The 27,947-nt window shown below is 42.8% G+C and overlaps 1 protein-coding gene and 1 long non-coding RNA gene across 2 annotated transcripts in view; one reads left to right on the top strand and one right to left on the bottom strand.

Moving 5' to 3' along the window:
- Nucleotides 1-1,154: 1,154 nt before the first annotated feature.
- Nucleotides 1,155-14,638, bottom strand: LOC142743220 (uncharacterized). Its single transcript, XR_012881521.1, has 3 exons — nucleotides 14,487-14,638; nucleotides 13,898-14,079; nucleotides 1,155-1,293 (listed from the first exon to the last, which is right to left on the bottom strand). It is a non-coding gene; the product is annotated as an uncharacterized LOC142743220 (long non-coding RNA).
- Nucleotides 8,105-27,947, top strand: part of PIK3C2B (phosphatidylinositol-4-phosphate 3-kinase catalytic subunit type 2 beta) — a 98,051-nt gene continuing 78,208 nt past the window's right edge. Inside the window, exon 1 of the mRNA XM_075853747.1 lies at nucleotides 8,105-8,228. The gene's annotated coding sequence lies outside the window, so the exon portion shown is untranslated. The remainder of the gene's footprint in view (nucleotides 8,229-27,947) is intronic.

Raw genomic sequence — 27,947 nt, 5'->3', positions numbered from 1 at the left:
TCTTCTATACACTTTACACCCATGATTGGAGAATCCTGCTGTCCTATCTCTATCTATCATATTTAGATAAAGAAGCTGCAGCAGCATGAGGGAGATTATACAGCAGTACAGACCACTGTAGCTGAGAATCCAGCACTGGGGTGAAAAATAAATCTTATCAGCAGCCTGTGTCTACTCCCTGCTACTTCTGCCCCTACCCCTCTCCATAGACTTCATAGTGAATTTTACCTTTTGCAATGCAAATGTCATGCCTCTTGACCAATTAGGCCAGGAGGTACCAAAATTGGTATATGCTGTATGCTTCTGGACAGCACCACAAACGGGAATTCAGGGCGCAATAGCACCCGCTGAAGCACAATACCATTTATGAAATGATGACAGATTTTCATTGCAATTTAGAAGTGCTAATCTCAGGGACTGTACTGCAGAGGCAGGGGGACTTTTTTCTTACATGTTGCAAGATTGTCAGGGCTGACAAATAGAGGGGATATGTAGATTGGTTAGATAGATATGAGATAGATAGATAGATAGATAGATAGATAGATAGATAGATAGATAGATAGATAGATAGATAGATAGATAGATAGATAGATAGATAGATAGATAGATAGATAGATAGATAAAACTTTATTTATCCCCAAGGGGAAATTAGTTTGTCGTCACAACAGATCCCTATGGATGTGTGTCACATGTTTGACGCATAGAATTGCCTGCATTTCTACAAATAATGTTGACTGCAGTCGCAATCTATGCACCACAGTTTTTGCGGGATACCTCTGTATAGGAAAGCATGGCAGACTTTTACTTTCCTACAGTTAAAAAAAAAAACAATTATTCTAATGCATAAAGGCCTAGTGGATGCAAAAAGAACATCGTATTGGTATCTTTCGTGTAAATAGGGCCCTATGGATATGTTCGGCATATGCCCATGTAGCGTTCCTAGAGCATATGCCAAAGGTAGATGAGAAACATGATGTGAACATAGCCTTAGCTATATGCAGTTCTTTTAGTGACATCATAGACCACTTACAACAGCCATGCACTTCTATCACATGAAATAGCTGATTGATGGGGATCACAGCAGCAAGGCCACCCACAATTAGTTTGTCAGCCTGCAATATGAGAACATATTGTCTAGATGATGTTTTAGACCACAAACTACTTTTATGTGTGGGAGATGATTTTATGCTTTGAAGTGCATCTGTGTCTATAATTAAACTCTCTTTTGTTTCAGAAGTTCTGATGTTGTTTACAGCCTAGCATCATAAGGCCGGGTTCACACGTGCCAAAAGTCTGCAAAAAAAGAACAGTACAATTTATGTGAAAAAGATCCATGAAGATTTGAGGACATACTGCAATACATGGTCAATTCTGCCCAGGGTGTGTTCTGAATTTTTTGTGGATTTCACTTACTCTACTGTGAGAAGTAAAATCCACTGTAACATCTGCCACATCTAGCAAATTATTGGCAATTAAACCTATTGAAAATTAATAAATATCATTGGACATGTGTTTTACAGGCTGGGATGTTCACATCTAGTTTTTGCCCTATTGTAGCGTGTACATCGGGAAAGCACCCTACGTACACGCTAAATGTGTCCATAGGGCTCCATTAGCCCAACGGAGGCCAAAAGAGTGTGCTTTTGGTCTCCATTGGGCTGCTATATATACCTTTTTTTTGGAGGATGGAATAACGTAGTAGACGACAACGTTCCATCCAGAGGAATACCGCAAAAAAATTTATAATTTTTTTTTAACATGGATGCCAATGTGTGGAGGATACATGGACAGTGATTTCAGGGGCTTTCAACTTCAGAGTCCCCGGCCACAACATAGCAAGTCTTTTGTCAGAAAGACCTTGACATCATATATGAACAGTGATGTTAAAAGTTTTAAAAACTCCGAATCCACAGCCAGAGCATCGGCAAAGCTCTGACTGTAGAGTCCGCTTTTGGAGGAGATCGTGATGTCACTGTCCATATATAGACAGTGATGTGAGTGGCTTTAAACTATGGAGTACCTGGCCAGAGCATCGGTAGCGCTCTGGCCGGTGACTCTGGGACTGGAGAAGCCCGACGTTACTGTCCATATATGTACAGGGACGTTAGGGGCTTCCCCAGGCACAGATCTTCATGTATTGCCATTTCTGGCAGTATTCCTATATCGACATCCTTGTTATTATTATTTATCTTTATATCACCACAGCGCACTACATAGCACTATAAAGAGGTAACACAATGTAACAGTTACAATAGACAGTGTGGTTGGTACAGGCAAATGAAACAATTGTTTACAAGATACATTAGGTAGGAGCGCTGCCCATAGGAGTTTACAATCTATAAGGAATAGTGTTGGAATAGTCCACTTCTTCAAACCTACTATACCTATGTAAAGAGGTAAAAACCTATTCGGGGATCATTTATTTGTTTATAAAGCATTTTAAACATTTTCTACACTATATTACTGTCAGTCAGCTATGGTCAGGTCGGACCTGCTGTATATTGTAGAATGTCTTTCTCTAAGGGTATGTTCACACGCACTAATTCCGGACGTAATTCGGGCGTTTTTGCCCCGAATTACATCCGAAAATAGCGCCTCAATAGCGCTGACAAACATCTGCCCATTGAAAGCAATGGGCAGACGTTTGTCTGTTCACACGAGGCGTAATTTACGCGCCGCTGTCAAATGACGGCGCGTAAATAGACGCCCGCGTCAAAGAAGTGACCTGTCACTTCTTTGGCCGTAATTGGAGCCGTTATTCATTGACTCCAATGAATAGCAGCGCCATTTACGTCCGTAATGGACGCGGCGTTCAAGCGCCTGCACATGCCGTTACGGCTGAAATTACGGGGATGTTTTCAGGCTGAAACATCCCCGTAATTTCAGCCGTTACGGACGCCCTCGTGTGAACATACCCTAAAGTGTAAAAGATTGCATGCAGGCATAGTGACATTTTTTTTTTTTTTAAGTTTTAGTTAGCACATGCCAAATCAGTGTTTCCCCTTTATTGCTATGCCCATAATGTGTACATCAATGAAATATTCCAGAGGGTGTAGTCCAATATATGAAAGAAAAGGATAGAAAGAAAGCTGCTGGCAAGATTACAATTTTTATTAATGTGCTCCGTTGTCACCAAAATACTGCCTAACCCCAGTGTTAGCAAATTTCCATCCTGGGAATAACAAGAACCCCCATTGTTTCATAAAAAATGAGAGTTCTCAAACTTGCAACCACACATTTGATCCTGTAATCACTGAATTTCATGACGTTTTTAGGTTTCTGAAAAGATCTTAGGGCTTAGTCCACAACTAGGCTGCACCAGGGGCGGACAGCTAAGAGCCTGTTCAAGAACAGTATATGGGCCACATGTTGTAAAAAATCTAATTATAGATCACTTGATTATGTTTCTCTAACAATCCATCAGTAGTTGTGGACTATAAAATGGATTAGCCTAGGCATTTACATGCAATCTATTAGACGGAAGAAGGCTGATTTAAACGGGTTGTCGGGCACCACAGCCCCCCCTTGTAGATAGTTCCACAGTCCCCCCCCCTTGTAGATAGTGCCATACAGCCCCCCTAGTACATAGTGCCACTCGGCTGTCCTCCTGTATAGTGCCACACAGCACTCCCCCTGTATATTGCCACACAGCCCTCCCCCTGTATAGTGTATATGTCTCCCCTCTCTCACAAAAACATTATCTACATACATATACAGTTATTAAATCATACCACTATACCAGATTAAATATTACCTTCATACTGTTACTGAATGTAACTCACTATTATAGGACCAATATTACCTATAATAACACAATATAAGGTCCAAATAATACTGCCACACCATAATCACATAGTGACTGAATAATACCCCCATACTGTTACTGAATAATACCACCACACCATAACCATATAGTGACTGAATAATACCCCATACTGTTACTGAATAATACCACCACACTGTAACCACATAGAGACTGAATAGTACCCCCATACTGTTACTGAATAATACCATCACACCATAACCGCATAGTGACTGAATAATACCCCCATACAGTAACTGAATAATACCGCCATATCATAACCACATAGTGACTGAATATTACCCCATACTTTTACTGCATAATACCACCAGACCATATCCTATAGTGACTGAATAATACTCCCATACTGTTACTGAATAATACCGCCATGCCATAACCACAGTGACTGCATAATATCCTCATACTGTTACTGAATAATACCGCCACACCATAACCACATAGTGGCTGATTAATACCCCCATACTGTTACTGAATAATACCGCCACACCATAACCACATAGTGGCTGAATAATACCCCCATACTGTTACTGAATAATACCGCCACACCATAACCACATAGTGACTGAATAATACCCCCATACTGTTACTGAATAATACCGCCACACCATAACCACATAGTGACTGACTAATATCGCTATACTGGTACTGAATAATACCGCCACACCATTACCACAGTAACTGCATAATACCCCCATACAGTTACTGAATAATACTGACACCCCATAACCACATAGTGACTGAATAATACCCCCATACTGTTACTGAATAATACCGCCACACCATAACCACAGTGACTGCATAATACCCCAATAGAGTTACTGAATAATACCGACACACCATAGCCACATAGTGACCGAATAATACCCCCATACTGTTACTGAATAATACCGCCACACCATAACCACATAGTAGATGAATAATACCCCTATACTGTTACTGAATAATACCACCACACAATAACCATATAGTGACTGAATAATACCCCCAGACTGTTACTGAATAATACCGCCATACCATAACTACATAGTAACTGAATAATACACCATTACTGTTACTGAATAATACCACCACACCATAACCACACAGTGACTGAATAATACCCCCATACTGTTACTGAATATTACCGCCGCACCATAACCACATAGTGACTGAATAATACCCCCATACTGTTACTGAATAAAAACCACTATAAAGAGACCAATATTACCATCATGTAGTGACCATACAGTCGTAGATACCAGTTATACACAGGAGCTCTGCAGACAATATAAGTGATTACAGCACATTTATATCCAGTGACTCACAGGTGATGTTTTCTCTTATTAGTCATTCTCTTTCCCATTTTTTCACCATATGGCCCAGACCACTGTGTCAACATATTCCAGCCACGACTCGTCTCTGCAGAATTTGACACACAGACATGTTGGTTTCTTGCTTTACCGGCATTCTCCTCACCTATACCCCATCCTCTAAACAAACTTGTAATCCACGTTGCCCCAGATGGTAATAGCGATCCCTCAGTGCTTGCCACAATAAAAGTGCCCCCTCAGTAACCGTGCCCCCTTTGTGACCCACACACTAATAATGCCCGCTTTGTGCCCCCTGTAGATAGTGCCACTGCAGATAGTGCCACTCACAGCCCCCTGTAGATAGCGCCACACACAGCCCCCTGTATAGCTCCACACACACAGCCTCCTGTAGATAGCGCCACACACATAGCCCCCTGTAGATAGCGACACATACTCAGCCCCATAAAGATACCGCCACACACACAGCCCTCTGTAGATAACGCCGCACACACAGACCCCCTTGAAGATAGCGCCACACAACCCCCCCTTGTAGATAGCGCAACACACAGCCCCGCTTGTATACAGCACAACACACAGGCCCCCCTCCTGTAGATAGTGCCACACAGACCACCCTTGTAGATGGTGCCACACAGCCCCATCCTTATAGATAGTGCCCCACAAAACCCCATTTGTAGATAGTGACACCCCCCCCCCTTGTAGATTGTGGCAGACACCCCCCTTGTAGATAGCTCAACATATAGCCCCCCTTGTATATAGCACAACACACAGCCCCCCCTCTTGTAGATAGTGCCACACAGCCCTCCCCTTGTAGATAGTGCCACACACCCCACTTGTAGATAGTGCCACCCCCCTTGTAGATAGGGCCACACAGTCCTCCCCCTTGTAAATAGTGCCACACACCCCACTTGTAGATAGTGCCGCACAGTCCCCCTTTGTAGATAGTGCCACACCCCCTTGTAGATAGTGCCATACAACCCTCCCCCCTGTATAGTGCCACACAGACCCCCTTGTACATAGTGCCACATGGCCCTCCTTTGTAGATTGTGCCACACCCCCTTGCAGATAGTGCCACACAGCCGTCCCACTGTAAAGTGCCACACAGCCACCCCTTGTACATAGTGCCACACAGCCCCCCTTTGTGCACAGTGCCGCACAGATCCCCTTGTACATAGTGCCACACCGACCCCCTTGTACATAGTGCCACACAGCCCTCCCCCATTGTACACAGTGCCACACAGCCCCCCTTGTACATAATGCCACACAGCCCCCCTTGTATATAGTGTCACACAGACCCCCTTGTACGTAGTGCCACACAGCCCTCCCCATTGTACATAGTGCCACACAGACACCCCTTGTAGGTAGTGGCACACACCCCCTTGTGTGTCCCCCCTTTGTAGATAGTGCCACACACCCCCTTGTAGATAGTACCATACAACCCCCTAGTAGATAGTGCCTCACAGCCCTCCCCCTGTATAGTGCCACACAGTCCTCCCAGCAGATAGTGCCACACAGCAATACCCCCTCCGTAGCCCCGTTCCCGCAGTGGACAGAGCAAACAGAGCACTCCACGGCCTCCAGAAGAAACCCCTGCGTAGGCCAGTATGATGCAGTGACATCATCACGCCGGCCTGCGCAGGGACTCCCGAGGATGCAGATACAATTGAATGTAGCAGTCGCTAGCACCGCCCCCTCTGCTAGCGACGCCACCGGGCATGAGGGGGCTCATGCCACCTGGCCCATAAATGTTATGGGCCGGGTGGCATGGGCTCCCTCATGCCACGGTCCTCGTAGCAACTGATATGGCTGCTAACGAGTTCGGGGCCCTGCGACGATGGGGCACTGGGCAATTGCCCAGTTTGCTCCCCCCTAACACCGTCCCTGAAGGCATATTCATATGCAGCAGATTTTTTGCAGACATTTTCGTGGCTGTCCTATTCATCTAAATGAGGTTTTCAAAATCCATGCATATAATGTAGAAATTACCCCATTTCGATTAAGTCAGAAATATTTTTGCAACAAACATGCCGTGTGTGAAGATGTGGACAATGGATTATAGACCTTTGTACCTAGTGGTATTTTGCACTATACATGATTATTTATCTAACATTTTTTCTTACCTTGTCAATACTCCTCTATGATATCATATATAAACAACATGATTATAATTATAATTATAATTATTTTTATGACCATAAATCTATTGCTTTAAAATAACCAAAAAATATTTGGCCTGAAAAACATTAGAATATAAAGTGAAAATCAGTTTGGAGACACGATCCATTTTCATGAAGGCCATTGGACCATTATCATTCTCTTTATCGTTCTTCAGATATCAATAGTTTTTAACAATCGTGGTCAACCCAACATATTGTGGGGTACATCACATTTAGCCAGGGCCTGGTCAACAGGTAGCGGCACACATACCTTTTTTACACATATTTGTGGCTGGCATTTTTACATATATTTTATTTAGCAAAAAACAGGTTTGGACAGTAGACTCTTTTTTATGGTTGGGGAGACCATGAGCTTGATTTTAATACTAGGGAAGGCAGCTGTATCATATGAATTTGTCTCCCCTATTAGGCACATCAGGGCCTCAATCACTGCCAGGTATGTAAGTTGGGCATCGCTGGTATATATGATTACTGCTCAGTATAAAGTACAAATGACATTATAAAATCACACTGCAGGACCGTATCTTCACCTAGTGGTCATAGCTGGCGCTACCGTTAATCTATATTTTTGGGGGGCAAGGGATCAGTTTTCAGTTTCCTCAAGAGAGAAGAGATTAGGACTGATGAATTATTCATAATGTATACTTGCATATAAGCTTCCAACTAAAACTACTAGTGTTGAATGCTGAATCGCTTCAGTACAATGCATGTATGCAAATGAGTTATCTTGCAGTTCTGCACGCGTCCATTAGGTGGCGACTAGCTCTTTGGTGTTCTATTGTCTGCCTTGTGAAGCAGTGCCTGCTGCGCATACACACATATATACGGCTCCACACTCTCAGCCTCATTTCACAAGGATTTCCTTCGGATCTCCTCTGATCTCTCCGGAGAATTGAACTAGACTACTGTACAAGGAAGCAGGTGAGAGGGGAGCAGAAAATAAACCGGGGAAGCGATGATATCCGTCTATTTTTACCAGTGCCTACCCCTCTTGTACCGATCACTGGTGTGCTGCTATCAGCAGGGGTGCGGTTGGTCAGCCAGTGGCAGCTGCTTTCTGGGGTGCTTGTGTGTAAGGTGCATGGCTGCAGGGCGGATGGATGCTGGCTGAAGCTATGGAGAGAGAAGGCATTTAAAAAAAAAAATTAAAAAATAATCTGGTGGCTGATGCCTCACCATTACTTGACGTGTATTGTTTTGTTTTTTCATTCTTGAGTATGTAATAATAATATTGACAGTAAAGCTGTGCCCATTGATGAACAGTAATGTGTCCTGCTTTGAAAATCATTGTATCACTCTCACTGTTCTACATCAACCATCACAAAAATTGCACTAAATATTAGTGAATTGCTGGTAGGAAGGTGGGTGTAATGTGTATTTCTGTATTCTGGGGAGCAACATTATTATTATGATGTATTTCAGCATAGTAGATTGTCACCCCACAAATAAGTCATTGTAGATGACAGTACTGGGATCTGAGCAGAGGAGATCTGCAATGTCCAGGGACATAGCAACAGTGTAGGATCATGTGGAGCTTCCTGGACATCTGGGGGACTGGAGTCATGACAAAGGAGCAGAGTCTTGCCCTCTGTGTTGGAAGTGTGTGACTGATCCTGATCTGAGAGTATGATAAATAATGGATTCTGTGTGCTAAACCTACAGATGGCCGTAGATGTAAATATATGGCCGTGATCTGATGAGCATTCTGAATTACACTCCCCCCCCCCCCCCCCTCCCCATGGCAAACTGTGCATATCGTGGGAACTATCATACCTTTGCATTGACCCATATATATTATTCTCGGTCAAACGACAAAATCCTAGTGATTATCTCTAATGACCTAGAAAAAGTTTTGAAGCATGAACGACGAGTGTTCGGACCAATGGAGCATATTTCCATCGTCGGAACCGATTTATTTTGAGTACCGTAGATGTAACAACTAAGGTTAACAATGGTATAGTTGTTTGGATGGTGAAAGGCATGTTCACACTTGGCAGATTTGTTATAGAAATTTCTGCGACTGTCCCTGTCCTCTGAATGGGGCTTGCTGAAATCCATACACATGCTGCCGAAACATCCTCATTCATTCGTAGAAATTTCTTAAACAAATCTGCCACATGTGAATGTAGCCTAATTACTATTTTTATAGACCGCTTTTTTCCCATAAAGTTCCATGCTTACATTAGATCTTATATACCAATGAAAAATACTGGCATATTTGAAATTCTGCATGCTGGCAGTGTTAATTGTCTAGGTAACTGCATAACAGAAAGCAGTATTTCCTATATGAAAAGTGAAAGTGGATAAATCCCAGGAGCCCGGCAGTCGGTACTCTGGGAAAATGTGCTATTTGCCTAAATTATTAGGGTTGCTGTCCTTTTGTAGTCGATGAAAGTTCTTCTTTCTGTCAAACTGGCAGCATCAATAGCGTAACTGGCTCCTAAAGTCTCCAATATAGCCCATTCTATGTTTGGGCCACTAGAATCTACTCCGCCTAACGGCTCAAACAAATAAGCATATGATGGCTCTGTACAACACCCATAGACTTCCATGGGGCCCTACTGTATCTCTGTATTCCTCCAATTTTATATGGACGCTTTTCTGTTTTCTCCACCATGTGCATAAGGTCTAAAGCCGGCCATACACTTGAGATAAAAGTGCTGATTTCAGTGGATGATCTCACGTGTATCGGGGTCTCCCGATTTCCCCCTCCCTTGTCGGCAGATGTTGAAGGAAAGATCAGGCATGTTGGATTACAACATACATTATCCTTTGTTCCCGCGGGAGATAAGCCACTGCATGTTTATGGTGGAGTCTGGAGAAACGACGTTGGCCGAACGATCTGGAGTGGATGATGGGGCTTCAATTGGGTGATGAATATATAATGGAGTGCTTCCTCTATAGCATGGTCCTACATTTATCACTGGAACTTAGTAGAGTCATAATCTGTCTGGTCACTAATATATAAGAATACTCATTCTGCTCTATACTACAGAATCGATCAGAGGGAATATTACTGGACAGGAGTGGGGCTGTGCAGGGATAAAGCAGAGGTCAGACCAGGGGCGTAACTAGGAAAGACTGGGCCCCATAGCAAACTTTTGACTGGGGCCCCCCCTCCCCTGGGTGTCACACAACCCCCCCCTTGTAGATAGTGCCTTTTTTACAGCCCCCCCTGTAGATAACGCCATACAGCCCCCCCTCTGTAGATAGCGCCATACATCCCCCTGTAGAGTACGCCATACAGCCCCCTGTAGATAACGCCATACAGCCCCCCTACAGAGAACGCCATACAGCCCCCCCTGTAGAGAACGCCATACAGCCCCCCCCTGTAGAGAACGCCATACAGCCCCCCCCTGTAGAGAACGCCATACAGCTCCCCCCCTGTAGGGAACGCCATACAGCTACCCCCCTGTAGGGAACGCCATACAGCCACCCCCCCCCCCTGTAGGGAACGCCATACAGCGTCCCCCCTCCCAACAAAAATGCGACCTACAGTGTGTCCTACAAAATACATGTATCCCCTCTCCACAGGATCTCCACAGGATAGGGGATACATGAGTGATCGCTGGCAGCGATAGGGAGAACGGGGGACTGAAAGTCCCCTGAACTTCTCCATGACAAACCTCTGACTTCCGGCGTCTGCACAGCTCAATAAAAATGAAAGGAGCGCTGGTCACGCATGCGCACAAGCACGACCGGCGCTCCATTCATTTCTACGGAGCTGCCGACACAGACGCCGGAAGTCCGAGGTTTGTGATGGAGAACTACAGGGGACTTTCAGTCCCCCGTTCTCCCTATCAATGCCAGCGATCACACATGTATCCCCTGTCCTGTGGAGATCCTGTGGAGAGGGGATACATGTCCTGTGGAGAGGGGATACATGTCCTGTGGAGAGGGGGGGGGGGATACATGTCTTTTGCTCTATTTTGCACCTTCAGGACCAGACACCGTTTAGCCATTTTTAGCACGTGTTAGTTAAATGGCTATAAGTTTTTTATTTGTTGGGCTAACGACGTGATTTTTCCGTAGACAATGCAGGTTTCATTTTTTATCGTTTTTATACAGACCTTTTTTGCTATTTTAGAATTTTTATTCATAAAGTTTGAAAATAATAGTAAAAAAATAAGCTTTTTTACGTTTCAGCTATTTTTTTTGGTAATAACATAGTTTTACCCTAAAATAGACCTTTTATTTGTGATCGCCATTGTCTACCATAAATTTTTATATATTACATGTCTATATTAGGGTAATTGGGTCAGCGCTAGCGTTACAAAAATGTTTGGCGGGGGGAACGTTTTTTTTTTTGGGGTGGGTATTTTATGTGTATTTATTATTTAAAAATTTTTTGCACTTTACTTTATTATTTTTTTATTACTATGGTCTGTCCCCCAAAGGTCAAAGAAGACCTTAGGGGAACTTTATATATGTTTTTTCTTTCTTTTACACCATGCTTTTACACTGTAACTGGAGCTGCACAGCAGCCCCAGTTACAGGGGAAATCAGCCCTCTCATAGTGACTATTGTCACTAATAGGGCTGTGATGGGTCTTGTTAGACCCAGCAGCAGTCTGCCACGAACGGCACCCGGCGATCATGTGACCAGTCACATGATCACCGGGAGGAATAGAGACAGCGCCGCTGCTGCTGTCTCTATTCCTGTACACAGCGCGCATTCAGCGCTGTGTACAAGTGATCAGAGAAGACAGAAGCTGCTTCTATCCTCTCCTCAGGGTCCCCGGCAGTCAATGACAGCCGTAGACCCAACATTCAGCTGCCCGATCGCGCGGGCAGCAAGTTAAAACCCGAGCCGTAGAAAGTCTATGGCTCGGGTTTTAAGGACCCTGACCGCTGGCCGTAAAAACACAACCAGTGGTCGGGAACCAGTTAATGGCAGAGCGGGGAGATACCTCCCTGCTCTGCCGTAGTGTTCAGTGGCGTCCCGCTGTAGCAGCCATAGCGGCTGCTAGCGGAGCCTCCGGCCATGGTGGGGGCCCGTGCCGGTGGGCGACACGGGCCCCCTCATGCCGCGGGCCCCGTAGCAGCCGCTACTGCTGCTACGGCGGTAGTTACGCCACTGGGTCAGACCTCACATGATCAGAATGTTATGGCATATTCAAGCCATCTAAATGCCCCTTCAAAGTTACTACATCACACTTTCTAGCAATGTTAATTCGGTGCCATTTGTATGTTACTCTTGTGTTTACATGGGTTTTCTACCACACACCATAAAAAAAAAACATACTGATCGGTTAACTGGGTTCCTATAAAATTGTCCCTAATGGATGTGTCTGAGATAGGGAAATTCGATTGTGAGCTCCATTGGGAATGTTGGATGATGATGATCCTTGTACAGTATTTTGGCGCTGTTTAGGCAACAATAAATACGTTTTTATGTACATGATGTAGTGTATGAAGTGTTTTCCAGAATATGGTTTAATCAAGGGTATATTTATGAGATGATTTTTCTGTTTGATTTTCACTGAAAAAAAGTCATGGTTTTGGCACAATTGCAAAAAAAAAAAAATGCTATAAAACCACAAAAAAATGTAAATAAAGGTAGATCTTCAATAATGCTCCAGCCTAGTGTGATCTACTAGCACTAAATTGCACATTTTCCTACTTATTGCTGTAATAAGAGCTTAATTGTTGCTCAATATGGGAGTTGTTAGTAAGCACTGATTCATTCAGTACAGGTTGCTGCAATAGGTAAATCCCGAGTAGATTCTTATTCTTTTAGAAAGAAAAATGGGTCATGTTGGTCGATCAGTTCACCTTTGTCACTGTCTGATGTCACATCTGTTGCTTCTCTACAGTGACTGACACCTTGTCCAGTTGATACTATTACTCCATAGTTTTGTGTGAATTACGTCTGCTTTGTATCAACCAGAGCTGAATGATAATAAAATTTAAAGTTAAAATTATTCTATGTATTGCTTTATTGGGGACCAATAATGATCACCTAAGTCGCCAGCAATCTAATGTGTGTGGTGGCGTCCCAACTTTTCCCCAACATCCACTAAAGATCAAGTATGTATGTTGCTCGAATGTGATTTGTAAAAATGTTGCTGTCAATTGTGCAAACACGACAACAAAATCACATGTATTATCCATGGTCTTTGCCTCTCCCACTCTGGAGAACTCCAGGCGACCATGTAATACATTTTATTCATTTGAATAAAAAAACATATATTGCCCATAGTTTCTGCTGCCGAACCCACAAAATCAACTAATTGCCAGTGAGAAGGGGTTTTCTTTACCGTGGGACAAGCGTTCTCATGGTGACATGAGGTCACCCACTTAGGGATCAACTTGGGGCATTTTGGAAAAGTATAGAACTAATGTCTGCATTACCTGATTGAAACCAAACTGTTGTTTCAGTCTCCTGAGATTAGATGGCCATAGACATGAGATATTTATTGGCAGATCCACACGTTTTTATTAGGTCTACGTTGGGCCATAGACTTTATATTGGCGGCATCCGACCAAAATAGTCTGGATCTGCCAATAAATAGAATTCTGCTGCATCCCTTATAGGAGCTTAGATGACAGGGGTTTTCTAGGGGTATACAAACTTTCTAATATGCTCACCTAAATTCTACCTCTACGTCCTCATCACTCCTTGTTTACATCGGTGCGTCATGATGTCTCGTCCTCCGCACCTTAGTACGTTGACCAATCACCGCCTGCAGTTGTAGCATGGCATCCAAGAAGGAACCAGTAGAATTTTTACCTTCAATTTGGGTTTGAACGGTGAAAGTAACAAAATTTATCTAAAATAAGTCCAAGATAAAGGGAATAGAAAAATATTACTAAGTTACTAAACTTTTTCTGTCGATTTTTTTTTTTTTTTTTTTTTTTTTTTTTTTTTTTTATATTTTTTTTTAACTACTTTCACAAGCGGAGTTTTTCTTTAAGCTGTAAAGGCAGAATGCGTTTGATGTGGATTCTACAAAACTCTAGGATTAGAGAACACGTCTTCACCAAGAGCACTTCTTTGGAGAGATTATCAAAAAACATACGCCTAGGAGTGTGAGCTTTGTCAGGTCAGTTGTACATCCTTACAAAAGCCAATGTTTTACGGCTGGGTGTATGTTCTGTGCAGGTGTAGTAAACCCAAGGCCTGTCTTAGCAGTCATCATGAATCTTGCAATACCTGTTTCGTTCATGTTGTATTTACCTAAGGTGAGTTTCCTGTTATGTCAGTTACCTCTGTAGATATCCGTTTTAGATAACATAGCAATGTTCATTGGGCAGACAAAGAGCGTTTCCAGAATATTTGGCATTTTCTGAACGGTATCACTGCCAGTTCACAATAAGCTATGCGTTATTACAAGGGGAGATGTAGCAAAACTGGTGCAAAGAAAAAGTGGAGAAGTTGCCCATGGCAACCAATCAGGTTGCTGCTTTCATTTTCCATAGGGCCACTGAAAAATAAGAGGTGGAATCTGATTGGTTGCCATGGTCAACTACTTCACTTTTCCTTTGCACCGGTTATGATATATCTCTTCTATTGAGTATTGTAATGTTTTGATATTAGGAGTTTCTTAGCATTACATGGGGGGCATTGAAATGGCATTCTATTACATGAACAGGCCGGGTCCACCAGAGTGGGAGCCCCTCTTACAGAGCATCTCTCCGTTCCAGCTCATAGGGGAAGGTCCAAAGCAGGGCATACAAACAGAATTTGTCTTTTTTTATGTTTAAACAAAACAAGGTGGAACAGAACCCATAGCAAACAAGTTACGAATTACAGCAAATAATACAGATTTAGGTTTTCATTTGTTTAAGGCAGGTGGGAAAGTGATCGGTTGCTATGGACTACTCCACTGATTCTCTCTACCTGAGGTCCTTCAGATTACACAATGAGGACTCTCACAGCCCAGTGGGGGCGGATGATGTCCCTGGTCAAAGGTCGGTTTCACTGGATGATATATAAACAAAGTATAATTATCATTGATGAGAACTCTGAATTCTTATCTTTGACTCACAGAAGATAAAAAAAACACCAGACAGACATTAGATATCAGGGATATAAACGATCACATAAGAAGATACGTTTGTTTGGAAAGTAAAACTTTTTGTATCTTATCTATCTGTGGAAATTCAATTCCTGGATAGTGTTTCTATCTGCTATAAATTGTGAGGTCTTTTATCTAGGAGAAACACAGCTTTGGGCCTGTTCACATCAGCGTTGGGCTTCTGTTTATGGGTTTTGCGCGACCTTTCCACTGGATGAACGGAAAGCCAAACGAAAACCATAGCTTCCATTTGATCTAGGTGGTAATGCTTCCGTTGCAATTGGTTTCCGTTTCATAAGGTTTGCTTTTTTTTGCGGAAACAATAGCATAGTCGACTACGTTATTGTTTCTGTGAAAAAAATGGAAACCTTATGGAACAGAAATCAATTGCAATGGAAACATTACCATTAAAATCAATGGTAATGCAAACGGAAGCTATGGTTTCCGTTTGGCTTTCCGTTCATCGGTTCCTTCGACGGAACCCGTGAACAGAATCCCGATGCTGATGTAAACACACCCTTTGGATATACAAACTCAGAACTTGTGAATGTCATCAGGTACTAGTGTGTTTTTATACTTTATTCAGAACGGTCTAAGTTCTGGAACTGAACATGGGTAACCAAACAGAAGACTCTCTTGTTTTAGACCGCACACCATTTGATAACCTGGAATGTTTAGACTCTTGGATGCTGAATTAAAGGGCGTTTCCACTGAGAAAGTATTTATAATGAAATGTTCAATAAAGTATGAAATCGGACAGCTTTTAAGGTATTTTTACAGCGGCCAAGTTTGGCTGGTGCATTGAGCGCCGATCAACGAGACCGCTCATTGATCGCCACTCGTTTTCTCCTTTCACAAGGAGCTAGTATGGGGACGAGCGATCGTTACTCCGATCACTCGTCCCCATACATTTCTATCATGTCGGCAGCATGGCTCCCTCTTTACACAGGGAGATGTGCTGCCGACAACTATAATATTTTACACATTTAAAACGATACGATCGGCTGATGAGCGTGCGTTTGCTTATTCATCTGCTGATCGCTGCCCTGTTAACATAGGGCAATGATCGGGAATGAGCGCCATGCACACGACCATAAAAATCGTCTGTACTTGCGGACCGTAAATTACGGTCCACAATCATGGACCCATTCACTACTATTGTTCACGGACACCTTCCCGTTTATTTACGGGAAGGTGTCCGGGCCATAGAAAGCCGCCGCAAAAGATCGGACATGTCCTATCTTTTGCTTTTCACGGACCATGCTCCCATACTTTATATGGAAGCATGACCCACAAATGCGGGTGGCTGTCCACGGCCAGCTGTGTCCGCAATAGCGGGCCGTTTATTACGGGGACGGCCGTGTGCATGGGGCCCTACTCATTTACTGGCCAGGATTGAGCATACCTGTAATAAGCCGCTGTCTTTGGTTTTGTACTTGTCACATGCATGGTCCATCCTAGGCATTTACACTGCATGTCTGTGAATCCTGTAGTAGATTTCTATCCTGGAGTGAGCAAACTTCTTCTCAGAAATTGTTCCAGAGAATTCCCATTCACCTGGCTTTTTATACAGTGCAATTCATTGTATATCAAAGCAATAATATATAATAAGAACCCTGATTATGTGTTCCATTTAAGTCAAGAAACTTGTCTATTTCCTTCCTAAATTGAATATGCATGTTACTAAATAGTGTTTCTTTTCTTCCTGCCATAGAATATCATTGCATCTCAGATCTATGCTCTTTAGGAATTTTATTGATTTAAAAGCCACCGTTAATTATTAGGGTATGTTCACACACTGAGCAAAAAACGTCTGAAAATACGGAGCTGTTTTCAAGGGAAAGCAGCTCCTGATTTTCAAAAGTTTTTTGAGCAACTCGCCTTTTTCGCGGCGTTTTTCGCAGCGTTTTTTACGGCCGTTTTTGGAGCTGTTTTCTTTGGAGTCTATGAGAAAACGGCTCCAAAAACATATAGATCAACTTGTAAAAAAAAAGACGTTCATACTTACCCAGAACTCCCTGCTTCTTCCTCCAGTCTGGCCAATCACAGGCTGCAGCGGTCACATGGACTGCTGCGTCATCCAGGGAGGTCTGGCTAGATGTCGAAAGAGGGACGCGTCACCAAGACAACGGCCGGGTAAGTATGAATTTCTTTTACTGCGGAAAGGGCCCTGATCTCTATCCTGCACTAATAGAGAGAAGGCCTGCCGATTTAGTGCAGTGCAATTTTGCAGCGAAAGCGTGCCCATAAATACGGGTGAAATACTGGTGACACCGGACCCGTATTTACGGGCACAGGTTCGTAAATACTGGTGCAATACGGGTAGAATACGTGTGACCAAGGACCTGTATTTACGGGAGGAAAAAAATACGTTCGTGTGCATGAGGCCTTAGTCCTCAGACTTTTGAGATTTTGTTGAGGTAATAAAGTAACCAATAACATTTATAGTATTTCCTGCAGTAGTCCATAATGATTATTAGGGCTTATTCACACGAATGGGATAATCGGCCGTGTGACGGATGTTTTTTTAACGGCTGTCACACGGCCGCAGTAAAATCAATTCACTTCTATAGGGCTATTCACACGGCCATTTTTTCATTTTTTATTTTTAACGCACCATGTGAACGGCCCCGTGAAAAAATAGGCCATGTCCTATGTTTGCCCGTTTTCACGGATCGCTCGATAGACTCAATTCTACGAGGGATCTCAGGTGCATATCGGCCTTGAAAATTGCTTTTTTTCACGGCCGATTTGATACCCGTTCGTGTAAATAAGTCCTTACTACTTTTCTCTTTTTTTTTTTTTTTTTTTTTTTTTTGTTGAGGGGAAATTTTTACTTAATAGTCCTACTGAGTGTACAGTCGACCACATATAAGCTTAATTCCCAACTTAAACATATGAAGTGCTCAATATCACTATAACATTATCTACCAAGTTAGAAAATAATTTATGTTACTCATAATAAAATTCAAGACTCCTACTTATGGCATGTAGCTATTTTGGAGATGGGCATATGGTTCACCAACTTTCAGTGCTGGCGTTCCATCTTCTTTTGTATGGCTGGCTTTCGTTCTTGCCTTTGACCCTGACATCTTGTCTTCTGTTCTTAATGGAGCCATGACCTGTATTAGCAGATTCTTTTTTACAAACTGATCCTGATGGATCCCGTTGGGTCTGTCTGGTTTCCGTTTTGTTTTTTTCTGAAGACTACACTATTCTTGCAATAAAAATCTAATAGAACAGAGAAAAGAAAATGGAGCCATTGAATATGCTTTTTTATAATATGTATGATTGATATATTTTTTTAAGTATCTCAAAGGTAATATTTTTTCCATGAATGTATAGTCCATTGTCTTAGGTAGAACATTGGTGACTTCTCCAGAAGGCTTGTTATAGCCAAAAAAAAGAAAAGGAGATATCCAATAACCCAAATAGCTTTCTACGCTCTGGCTAACAGAGGGAAAGTCTCGAGCTTGACACTCTACTCTGTGTCATCCATAATTATAAGTGGGACAACCCCTTGAAGCCATCGTTTTAAGTCCGCATAACAGAAAATCCAGAATGCTTTTTATTACATGAGGCTATGCATTGTCATTTGTTTGATCTTTTCTCCTTCTAGTTTTCCTTACTGGTTATTTTAGCAATTTTCATAGGTTGGTTGTGCTGTTACTAATTAATTACGTATTGAATTTTCCAAGCTCTATGAATGCCTGTTCTGCTATGTGAGGCTGTTCTGTGGTTAATATTCGCTTTCCATTCATATTAGTTTTATGTGTTTTAAAAATTAGCTCATATTGATGGCGTTAATGGCAAGTTGTAGTTTACTTTCAACAGATCTCCCACTGGGGAATGATGAGTGTTGTGTGTGGGCTTTTCGTGCTTTTTTGCGTGTTATTCACTCGTGTAGGTGTGGAACACAAGACTTTATTTGCATTTTTCTTCAGTCTTTACATAAGTAGAAATTATATTTGTTAACGTGTTTTCCTTCTTTGCCATCAGTCTCAATGCTACTTGTGGTATTCTGAAGTTAGTGTATACATAGCCAAAGGCCTCATGCACACAAACGTATTTTTGTATCCGCAAAAATGTGGATGAATTACGAACCCATCCATTTCTATGGGCCCATGCACACGAGCGTGGTTTGGCCCGGACCGCAAAAACAATAGGACAAGTTATTTTATGGGCCGCATTTACGGTCCGGGCACATTGAAATCAATGTGTGCACGGCCCGTGAATTGTGGATGACACTCCGCACGGGCAGTGCACATGGCTACGGTCGTATGCATGAGGCCTAAGGGTCCTTTCACACTGGCCAATATGGGCAGGGAAATGAGCTCCAATCAACGAGGACAGCTTGTTGATCGGCTCTCGTTTGCTTCCTTCACAAGGAGCAATGATTAGTAATGTATGGGGATGAGCATGTATATGGATTTCAAGCGTTGTGGAGAGCAGCTTTAGGCTCTGTTTTCTTACCATTTGTGAGTAACAATTGGCATATGCATAAGCCCCTATTCAACTCGGTGTGTCCTTTTGGCATACGCCAGGCCAGTATGTGTCGGCATACTATTTCCTTTGCCATATAGCGTTGCAGATTACGGTATTCTATACAGAAGGACACGGTAAAAAAAAAAAACATATACCGCACGGTATACATTTTTTTTTTTTATACAGTGGGAAGCTATTAGAGACATATGCCACTGTATGCCTATGCAGTCGCATACGTCACAGCCTTCCATCAGACGTATACGTTGGAAAATCCTCCTGGCATAGACCTCTGACGGAAGGCTCAAATTGTTTGTGAAAAGAGCTTAAAAACCCTTTTACATGGGCCTATGGTCTGGCGAACGAGCGCTCATACCTGATAATTTCTCTGTGTAAACATAGCAGCGGTCAGCCGACAAACGAGCAAATACTCGTTTGTCGGCTAATTGGATCTTTTATACAGTGCAAAAAATACACCCTGACGGAGATGGGGATGAACAATCACTACCGTCTCCATACATTCTAATCATTGCGCCGTTTAAATGGAGCAAACGATTGCCGATCCACATGCTGTATTGACGTTTGGTGCTTTTCTACCAGGCAGAAAATCTACCCATGTAAAATTTACCTTAAAGACTATAGAAAACTTTTTGTTTTTACTAATGCAATGTATAAGGGCATGACCACACATGGCGGAATTCCTCCGCAACTGTCCGCATCAATGCCGCACCTAATCCGGGTTGCGGATTACGGCTGCGGATCTGCACAAAATGTGCAGAAAATTGATGCGGACTGGCCGCTGCGGACTGCAGGAAAAGTGCTTCCCTTCTCCCTATCAGTGCAGGATAGAGAGAAGGGACAGCACTTTCCCTAGTGAAAGTAAAAGAAATTCATACTTACCGCCCGTTGTCTTGATGACGCGTCCCTCCTTCGGCATCCAGCCCGACCTCCCTGGATGACGCGCCAGTCCATGTGACCGCTGCAGCCTGTGCTTGGCCTGTGATTGGCTGCAGCCGTCACTTCCACTGAAACGTCATCCTGGGAGGCCGGACTGGAGACAGAAACAGGGAGTTCTCGGTAAGTATGAACTTATATGTTTTTTTACAGATACATGTATATTGGGATCGGTAGTCACTGTCCCGGGTGCAGAAACAGTTACTGCCGATCGCTTAACTCTTTCAGCACCCTGGACAGTGACTATTTACTGACGTCTCCTAGCAACGCTCCCGTCATTACGGGAGCCCCATTGACTTCCTCAGTCTGGCTGTAGACCTAGAAATACATAGGTCCAGCCAGAATGAAGAAATGTCATGTTAAAAAACCAATACGCTCCGCACCACACATAACATGTGCATGACAGCTGCGGACTTCATTGCGGAACTTAGAATCTCCATTGAAGTCAATGGAGAAATTCCGCCATGAGTCCGCAACCAGTCCGCCACTGCTCCGCAACAGACAGAGCATGCTGCGGACACCACATTCCGCTCCGCAGCCTATGCTCCGCAGCGGAATTGTACGCATCGTGTAAACGAACACTGCGAAATTAAAGTGAAAGTCAATGGAGAAACGGCTCCGCTGCGGATTAACGCTGCGGAGTGTCCGCAGCGGAATTTAAGTGAAAATCCGCCATGTGTGAACCCGCCCTTATAGTGTTTAGTGCAACTTTGTAATTTGTTTTTATTAAAAAAAAAAATCCTTTTTGAGATACAGCTTCTATGTGTCCTACAAATAATGTTATACATTGTTTTAGTAAAAAAAAAAGTCTTCAAAGGTTTCCATAGCTTTGTACCTTTTTACTAACCAGTATTATTTCTGTTGGTATGTTGATTGAACTCTTTCTGTTTTCTTACCACTCTGGATTATATCACAGCAGATCAGGAAAAAAAAAGTGTAGTGAGTCGGAAATACAGTATACAAAAATACAAATAAGAATAAAAATAATCTCAATAAAGTTAAAGTGTTTATTTAAAAAAAAAAACAACAATCTAGGATTAATCTGTAACTCATTTTTGGCAGTGAGAATTCTTGAGTAACATACTTGTCCCCTAGTTCACCTGCTTGTTTGACTAAAAATGTTGTAATACTTGAAATCTTAATCAAAGTATATTCTTATGAACAATGGGATTGGTTAGTTTCATGTCTATAATACATTTATGGGTAGTACGTGCTGTAATATTATGAAATAGACTTGTAAAATTGCCATTTATGTTCTTTCCGGAGTGGTTATTTGGTCCTTATTGTTGGAGTGCTCTTTAGGGCCAGTTCACACAGAGGTTTTTTTTACGCGGAAAACGTGACAAAAAACGGCCGAAAATGCCTCCCATTGATTTCAATGGGAGGCGGAGACGGTTTTTTCCCACGAGCGGAAAAACCGTCTCGCGGGAAAAAGAAGCGACATGCTTTATGTTCGGGTGTTTACGTCTCTGACCTCCCAGTGACATCAATGGGAGGCAGAGAAAGCATATTTTGCTGCGTTTTTTGGCCACGACGCTCAATGGCCGTGGGCAAAAAGCGCGGCAAACGGCGTGCAGGCAGATCAAAATTCCAGACTGAAAAAAAATCCTGCAAAAAACTACCTTTTAGGTCTCATGCACACGACCGTAGCCATGTGCACAGCCGTGATTTATGGGTCGGCCGGCAGCGCAGTGTCACCTGCGAGCTGCCCACAAATCGTGGGCCATGCACATGGTCGCCTGCATTATTTTCTATGACCCTGGACATACACGGGCATAATAAGACGTGTCCATTCTTTTTGCGGTCCAGGCTCTGCGGCAATGCATGGACCGTGGAAACCAATGTAGTGTGTATGGGCCCATAGAAATGAATGGGACCTCAATTCACCTGTGGATTTTCGGGGGAATTGCGGCTGCAAAAGCACGTTCCTGTGCATGGAGCCTTACGTTGCTTTTCTTATCAAGATCGCCGGATAGTTTTTACATCTAGATTTTGAGATGACATCATGGGAATCTCTGAGGCTAATAATATTTCCGAATCGGGTATTTCACAGATCCCCGCAAGAGAACTAAAAATTTGTACGGTTAGGGTGTGCTCACACGTGACGTACTTGTTTTGTATTTCAACAGCGTACAAATACGCTGTGGAAACTACAATGTATGCCTATGGGAAAAGTTCTGCAACGCAGACAGATGTCTTTTGTTCTTGCGTTGTGGAATATTTGTCCCATAGGCATACGTCGTAACATTTTCCGCAGTGTAGGTTAACACTGCGGAAATACAATGCAGGTACGCCACGTGCAAGCGCACCCTTTTGCGATGTTCACACAGCATATGTTCAGACTGAAAAGTACGAGGCAGATTTCAAGAGAAAACAACCTCTGAATCCAGGCGTTTTTGGAGCGTATTTTGAGTCTTATTTTCAAAGCGTTTTTTGTATTGTCAATGGAAAAATATCTTGAAAAATGTTTTAAGAAGTTACATCCAACTTCTTTTTTACAAAGCGCATTTTTACAAGGTTTTTTTTTTAATTTTTTAACAGCCTAATGGCTCATTCAGAAGAGTGTAAGGGTATGTGCACACACACTAATTACGTCCGTAATTGACGGACGTATTTCGGCCGCAAGTCCCGGACCGAACACAGTGCAGGGAGCCGGGCTCCTAGCATCATACTTATGTACGATGCTAGAAGTCCCTGCCTCGCTGCAGGACAACTGTCCCGTACTGTAAACATGATTATACTACGGGACAGTTGTCCTGCAGCAAGGCAGGGACTTCTAGCGTCGTACATAAGTATGATGCTAGGAGCCCGGCTCCTTGCACTGTGTTCGGTCCGGGACGTAATTAGTGTGTGTGCACATACCCTAAAACTTGTCTGTGTGCTGTGCGTGAAAATTACGCACAGCACACTGACCCATTGATTTCAATTGGGCCATTCACACATGCATGAGTTTTCACGCAGCGAGAGTCCGTTGCGTGAAACTCACCATGTCCTATATTGGTACATTTTTAACGCACCTACGAGCCCATTGAAGTAAATCGGTGCATGAAAATCTCGCACAGCACACGGATGCACGTTTGTGTGCTGTGCGTGATTTGCTCATCAATTCCATGAAAAAAAAAATGTGCTTTGCGAGCGCATGAAAAACACATGCCACTCGCAAAGCACAGATGCAATAACGCAATGCACACTGACCAGATTTACGTGTGGATTTTACGCGCGTAAATCTGTCACGCTCGCGTGAATGTAGCCTAAAAATATGCGATCTTCCCATGCAGGGAACTGTGCTGTCATTAAACGGCAGCGCCGTTCTCTACCCTGCACTGCTCATAGATATCAGTGCAGGAAGATACATGTGAACGGCTTTTGTGACCGCTCACATGTATCTTCCATGACACAGAGAAGAGAAGTGTGCAGCATGAAAGCAGGAACATGTAAATACTGGTGCACTGTGTGGCTGGCTAGTTGAAACGCATGACCACCTTCCCAAAAGTCGAGCCCCCACGTATCCGATATTTTTGACATCTACTGTCACTATGCCATAAATAGATGGGAATACCCTTCTCACCTTGGGAATGATGTATTCTCAAAATGTGGCCCTCGTACCAGAAAAGATTGTGCTCCACGGCTTTGAAAGGTGCAAATTTGAGAGTAACGTTTTACTACTTTCAATAGCGCTACAGTTTTTTAATGGTACAACCAGAGTACCATTGTGTACCTGGGTTCCAGCTAGGTAGCCAATATACACCTGGGAATAGTAATTTGGCTCCTGGCACCTAAATTTTTCGTTGTTTTCCACTTATGTCTTCTTATTGAATATCTTTTTATTTATAATTTTTTTTAAAAAAATTGAACTAAAATCCTGTGAGGTCTTAATGGTGTTGTCCATTTTGGACAATCCCTGCTTCTGAGAAGGGTTTCTTGACAATAAGCTAATCACGAAGTGTCCCACTGATGGGACCCACAGCGATCGGCTGTAATCTGTGGGGAAACCTGACGGTTATTGGTCAGTGTGTCTGCAGCGCCACATCAGAGGATATTAAACATTACACAGTGCCCATTCAAATCAAAGGGTTTTCTAATGCAGGACAGGCCGAGGCCTCCAGAGCAAGAGACACTCACTGTAGTAACTTTATACTCTAGCCAAGAGATGAAGGTCTTGAACTGAAGACCTTTTCTAATTACTCAGAATTCCCTAATAGGTGCCCATAGGGTTACATTAGTGCGACGGAGGCCAAAAGAGTGTCTTTTTGCCTTTTGTCGGGCCTGTATATGTTCGTATATTGCAAAAAAAAAAGCAATAAAAAAAAAAAGCATGGTAGACTACCCTATTCCATACATCAGAATGCTTTTTTTGTTTTTCTTTTTACATGGAAGCCTATGGGCGGTGGATAGTACTGTATGGCATCCATCACATTCATCCTTTAAACGTATACAAATTGAGCTTCTCATTAGCTTTTCATGACGTATACGTTTGAAGGAAGCCATTATAGCCTATGGGTAACGGATGCCATTGTAGGTATCTGTCAGAGCCTCTGTTTAACGCATACATCGGGAGCTTTTTCTGCCGTATACGTCAAGCGGAGACCATAAAAGCTGTGTAAACAGCCTAAGAATGCAGCCTGTTAAACTACAAATAACACCAATGGGCCTTATATCTAGTAGTATCACAGTTTCTATTCAATTGATGAGCTGATAGCAAGTAATGAGATTATATTTTGCATACATATTCTGGAAGGCTATGTACACCTTTGAAAGGGAAACCTTTTTCTTTTTAATAAAAAGGTGTATCACTGTTTTGTGTAAATTTGTAAATAAGTTTTAATAAAAAATAATTTTTAATTTTTTAGATACAGCTGCTCTGTATTCTCTATACAGAGCAACTGTATCTAGCGCTATTCAATCAATCCGTCAGACCCGTGGACCTGACTGCTTCAGTGACAGCGGGTCCTGCATGTCTCTAACATGCAGGATCCACCTATAAACTATCACATCTAAGTTATGGACTTGGGTATAAGGCTGGGTTCACACAACCATGTTACGTCCGTAATGTACGGAACGTATTTCGGCCGGAAGACCCGGACCGAACACAGTGCAGGGAGCCGGGCTTCTAGCATCATAGTGATGTACGATGCTAGGAGTCCCTGCCTCTGCGTGGAACTACTGTCCCGTACTGTAATCATGATTACAGTATGGGACAGTTGTCCTGCAGCGAGGCAGGGACTCCTAGTATCGTACATCACTATGATGCTAGGAGCCCGGCTCCCTGCACTGTGTTCGGTCCGGGTCTTCCGGCCGAAATACGTTCCGTACATTACGGACGTAACATGGTCGTGTGAACCCAGCCTAATAGATTATAGGTGGATCCTGCGTGTCTTTGACATACAGGACCAGCTGTCCCTGAACCAGTCAATCGACTGCGCTATTGATTCCGTCAAAAAAAACCAGAAACCTTACGGAACGGAAACCATTAGCAACAGAAGCATTACCATCGAAATCAATGGTAATGCAATCGGAAATTATGGTTTCCGTTCGCCTTTCCGTTGAAAGGACGGATACCGAACGCTTATGTGAACAGGTCCTTAATAAATTTGTTGTATCCGGCAAGCTTCAGTCTCAAACTGGCGTAGGACCGATGTCTCAAGCCTAGAACTACCTTGAGATGCTGAAGTGGTGGTTGAAGGAGGAGGTGAAGTGTTTACATTTTCATCTGTCAGTACTAGGCCACATCTACACACAGTCCCAGTGCAGAGTACGAGGTCTGAGTGGCGCTGTACATTTCCGTCTCTGCTTATGGTGGGAAACTTCCTTACAGAAATAAACATTCCCCCAGACATTGTGATGAATTTTCCGCTTGATTCGTCTGTAGATCATGGGCAGCAGGTGCAGGACACAAGCATCAGGATGAGGAGGGGGTTGTGATCACACAGTCTAAACCCCCCCCCCTTCTCTGTCTTAACTTGTGCTTCTTCCACTATAGATGGGTAACCCCCCTCCTCCTCCTCCATTGGAGGTCATTAGGGAGATGCTGGGCGGTTCACGAGAAGGTACCTTGGGAATACGGGGGAAGGGGTGTGATGAAATGTTTATTCTTAGCAAGTAAATATTGCATTTTAGATGTATGCAGTCTGATCATTTTAAAGACAGATGTTTTGTTTTTGTGATATAAATGGTCTTTTATCTTAAATCAGGCAGGCAAGAAATAATTATTTTGTATTTTTTTTAATTTATTCTAAGAATATAATAGAATTTTTTTTATCTGTTTATACAAATGCTTTAACAGTTGGAATTCGGTCAAATAGATAAGGCTACATTTAAAGGGCCAGTTACATCTAGCAAATAATTTGAGTGATTGCCCGTTCTTATTATACAAGACTATAAACAGAATGTTTGTCATTAGTGAAGATCCATTGTCCACACATAATGATATTGTTTTCTTGAATTGTAACATGTAAATTGTTGTCTTTCAACTTATCCTGTGTTCGCGCCGAATATATGATCAAAATCGTTCATAGGGCAAATACAGTATTTTTAATGTTCTAAGAAAATTGCAATGTTGAGTTCTCTGTACGTGCTACGTGACCTAGTTTTAGCTGTTCTAGAATATATCCTACTTGTGTGACAATCCATCCAGCGTTAATTTTTTTTACTATTTGTATACAACGCTAGGGATCTTCCGCGATTAGAATGATCATTTCCTTATCTAAATAGACATAAGTAAAGACATAATTGTATTGCTCTCATGTATATGATCTCCACTCTTATTCCTCTATTTGAGCTTAGAGGATCTGTCACTAGTTTAGTAATGCTCTATCTTCTAACTAATCTAATAGGCGCTGTCACATTGATAATGCCAGTGTGTCCCAAAACGTTTATTATTTTAAGTTATGAGCTTTTTTCTAAATATGTGAATGAGCCTATACTGGACAAGTGGGGGGTAATAGCAGCGATTCTCCTGAGGTGGAGCTACCTCTCAGCCTCTGACTCTGTCCTATCAGCATGAAGCTGCTTCACACAGTGTAAGAGACTAAAGCTGGATGGAAGGGGAATCATTACAAATAGCCATATCTCCGGCTGTGGACCACCTAGAACAGTGGCATATGAAAGAGGAGATTCTAATCTTTCATATGACACCAGGATCGCAGTTCTATCTGTGACACAACCGGAGATATCACCAGTTGAAA

Source organism: Rhinoderma darwinii, chromosome 2 (assembly GCF_050947455.1).
Source record: "Rhinoderma darwinii isolate aRhiDar2 chromosome 2, aRhiDar2.hap1, whole genome shotgun sequence".
NCBI lineage: Eukaryota > Metazoa > Chordata > Amphibia > Anura > Rhinodermatidae > Rhinoderma > Rhinoderma darwinii.
This window is presented reverse-complemented; position numbering and strand designations above follow the sequence as displayed.